The sequence below is a fragment of the Cynoglossus semilaevis genome, chromosome 11 (genome assembly GCF_000523025.1).
Source record: "Cynoglossus semilaevis isolate Cse_v1.0 chromosome 11, Cse_v1.0, whole genome shotgun sequence".
NCBI classification, from domain to species: Eukaryota; Metazoa; Chordata; class Actinopteri; order Pleuronectiformes; family Cynoglossidae; genus Cynoglossus; species Cynoglossus semilaevis.
This window is the reverse complement of record NC_024317.1, coordinates 5,469,286-5,473,155: the sequence shown is the minus strand read 5'-3', so window position 1 is coordinate 5,473,155 and position 3,870 is coordinate 5,469,286. Positions and strand designations below refer to the sequence as shown.

At 40.7% G+C, this 3,870-nt stretch overlaps 1 protein-coding gene across 4 annotated transcripts in view; it reads right to left on the bottom strand.

The window, feature by feature from the left end:
- foxp4 (forkhead box P4) overlaps positions 1–3,842 on the bottom strand; it is a 111,233-nt gene extending 107,391 nt beyond the window's left edge. For 3 of the 4 annotated variants that reach the window (XM_025059807.1, XM_008320179.3, XM_025059805.1), the window contains exon 1: positions 2,837–3,842. The gene's annotated coding sequence lies outside the window, so the exon portion shown is untranslated. The remainder of the gene's footprint in view (positions 1–2,836) is intronic. The other variant, XM_008320178.3, reaches the window with a different exon arrangement.
- Between the last annotated feature and the right edge of the window lie 28 nt (positions 3,843–3,870).

Here is a 3,870-nt window from a genome sequence, read left to right as displayed (position 1 = left end):
CGGCCATTATTGTCTGTCTCATATAAGACCAGAGTCACACCCCATCACAGACACACACAAACAGGACTGGGCTGAAGACTGGGGTAATGTTTCAGTGGGAGGAAGACAAACAGTTGTCTGGTAGAGATCAAGCATTTCATCACAAACTTTTTTTTACAAACGCTGGAGAAAACAGGAAACAGAGGGGAAAGTTGTCAAGATGTGGAGAGAGAAAATGTAGAGCGGGAAAAGTGTCTGATATGAAGGGGGGGAAAAAAATAAGTGTGAGTGGTGAGACCAACAGAGACGTGGACAGATGAGAGCCGACAGGGAGCAGAGACAATCTGTCTCTGACACCTCTGGCTTCCTGCACATACGCACTCCTTTTCACTGCTGCTGCCTCTCAAATACTCTTTTGTCTCTTTGTCTTCCATTGTGTCTTCATAAAAAGAAAAAAAAAAAGTCTGTCACTAATGTGAGTCCCTGCATCAGACAGTAAAACAAAATTGTTCCTGAAACAGTGACTTTTTAACTGACTTTAACACCTGAACTCAGCTGGATGTTTTGGGTTTTTATTTGAATGGTGATTTATATCCAATATGTCAGGAAAAATTAGGTTTAGGCTTTTCTTTCTTTTTGGACGTTGTTTTAAATTTGAATTTAAGTTTATTATTTTATGGACTTTGTTTGAAGAATCACATTTGGAGAAAGATCATAAAAAATTGGCAAGAAGTTTGGAATAAAATGTATCATATATATTTCTCAATTTTATGCACTATAATAGTCAAAACATTTACATTTTTTTGAAAATCAATTACATGTTGTGATAATTATAAAGTTTTTTTGTCAATATGAATATAAAACTATGAAACACTCTGGTCCTTTATCCAAAAAGATCAAATATATATTTTGCCCTTTTTTTAAATTTTGTAAATAATATTATTGTTTTCTAAATCAACTAATGTTTCAATTCGTGGGAGTTTTAACTTTTTTTAAAATCATTTTTCCATAGATTTATTTTCCACATCAACAACAGAAAAATATAAATATATATATATAATAAAATAATACCTGCCTCCAGGTCTGACACCAGAAAATGTGACGAGGTCATAAAACGTGATGAAGAGCTTTTTCATTCCCGCTGGATCTTCGATTAAATTGCAATTAAAAGTGTGTCACGGTGAACAGAGGAGATGCCACCACAGACACAGACCGAGGAGAGGAGGACAAAGTGATGGCGGAGGAGGAGGCACAGCAGGAGAAACACAGAGGGAAGACAGAGGAGGGGGGCTGGGGGGGGGGCACAGTAAATAAAATTCATTATGCCAAATGCCGGGGCGCACATCCATCACGGGGCAATAATGCCGGTGTCAGAGTGAGCAGCACCGCGGCCCTGTGTGCTTTTCTCCCCCTGACAGACAACTAACAGCTATTAATTGTCATTTCATCTGTGCCTTTTTGAAAAAGTCATTCCGTCAGGCAGACCTGCAGAGTCTTTCTGACAGGATGATGCATGGACGCAGCTACTGTCGAAAAGATCCCTTCTTTTTTTAAAATAGTAAAATAAATTTTTAAAATATATATATACTTAAAGATGACTTTAATAGCAAACATGATTCCAGAAAAGTTGTGTAAACAATAATAATAATAATAATAATAAAAACTCGGATTTTTGATTCGAAAACAGAAACTGTCCGATAGGAGAATTTTTTAATCATTATTAAAAAGTTGCGGTTCAGGCCTTTTATTTTAAAAAGTCGCTTCATTGGGATCAGGTTGACAAGAGTGAGGCGAAACATCGGCGGCTTTTATTTTGTTAATTGACATTTTATAATTTGGAATCAATCGTCTTTGGTTCAGTCAGTAGTCGAGTCTTACTGAATAAATAAACCGGAGTTGGGTTCAATTGTAAGATTTTTTTTTTCTTGTTTATTTTTCACTTCAATGATGGCATTAAAAAAATCTAAATCCAAAAGCGGTTTTATTTTTTAAAGTCAAAAACAGGTTTTTAAAAGAAAGTCTTCTTCTGACCCACTGACCACGTCCAGCACAAAGACTTTCTTCTCATTTTCTTCTAAAACACTAACAACAACTCCTTTCTGCTCACACAGAGCTGACACACTGGGGGTTATCGGTTTTTAAGTTTTTCTTTTTACGTTACGTTGTTGGATATTCAAAAAGCAGAAGTTTTTAAAATATAATCGATGGGGGAAAAACTACAATTGTTTGGCGCTTGTTGTGTAAAATTATCACCACATAAACTGTCGGTGTTTATTATCAAATCCCTGAAGGAGGATCATTAAAGAGGAGACGCTGATCCACATATTACCTGACGTCAAATAATAATAAAAAAATATGTTCTAGTCAAAATTAACGGATCACATTTAGGATTAGAATATTATTTTGAAAGTTCAAAAATACTTTTGATCAAAGTTAGTGATTTCAGCCGCGGACTATGGCAGAAAGAGGTTGAAGATTATTTCATACAACCGTCTCTTTTTTTAAAAGGTTTGTTAAAGATTAACTCAACCGTCGGTACATTTAAAGATTTATAAAGAAAAAAAAACCTTTGATTTCCGCGTTCGACACTAAAGAAAAAAAAAAGTTGAAATGAAAGTGTTTTTGCCCTGCCTCCCTGCTCCGCCACGATCTGACCAGACTCACCGGGACTTTCACACAAACAATGTGCGATGAAAAGTTGCACTTGTGCGTGTTTCAGAAGTGAGAGTGAGTGAGTGTGTGTGTGAGAGTGTGTGTGTGTGAGAGAGAGAGACAGAGACCAGCAGAGTTTCAATGAAAAATGAAGGAAAGATAGGAGACAAGGACAGGAGTAGATAGAGTAGATTAAAGCATCAACCTGTTCTCCTCTTGTTTTCTGAAGAAGTCAACTTTCACGCCAGGGCTCGGACCATGTGGACAGCCCTTCGCTTCTGCTCCTCTCCTCGAACCCCCGGCTCCTCCGCTCTCTCGCGGCGACAAAGGAGGGGACCCAAACCGACGGGATGAAAAATAACAAAACAAACAAAAAACAAAAAACAAAAAAAAAAGGAAAGAAGCAGAGTAGACGCAGGGAGAGAGAGAGAGAACGAGAGACAAGGAAATGTGGTGTCTAAGAGCGCAGGACCATTAGTTTTGGACGACAAAGCGCTGCTCGTTAGTCCTTTCCTCTTCCCTTTTGTGTGCGTCCTCTCTCCTCGGAGTGGCCCCTCTGGAGTGAAGTCGGAACAATACTGCCGCTAAAACTCTGGCAACGTGTGCGCAAGTTGCCAGGGAGAAAAGCGCGCTGCCTCGACTCTTGTTTTCGTTGCGTTCGCGTCCGCGGCTGTCGCTTCAACACTTCGTCAGTGCCGAGAAAAAGGACGAGAAAAAGTCTCCAGCGGTCCTCACTTTTTTGGCATCCCGACTGGTGCGCTCTCGTTCTCTGAAAATCAGGGTTCAATCACTGTGGCTCGGCGTGTGCGTATGTGTATGTGTGTGTGTTTCGGAAGGGGGGGGCGGAGAGGGGGGGACAGTTTGCTGCGCTACCGTAATGCCTCTAAAGCAGGTGCGCGTTTTCATCGCTGCCCTATCCTATCCTCGTAAAGCCCTGGCGCACAATAGGAAAACAGCAGCATCTCTCTCTCTCTCTCTCTCTCTCTCTCACTCTCGCTCCCTCTCCCTCTCTCGCACCCTCTCTCTCCTTCTATCTCTCTCTCTCTCTAGGGAGGACTGGAGAGAGAGAGTGAGAGAGAGAGAGAGACAGAAAGAAAGGAGGGCAGTGATCTTTTGACCCGTCTTTACATCGCGGCTCAGTTGTTCTGTTGTGGAGCCAGAGAAGAACAGATGTTAGCCTACACTGAGCTGGAGTTCACAAACAAAATTGGAAATGAAGCCCCCCCCCCGAGCCCCCCC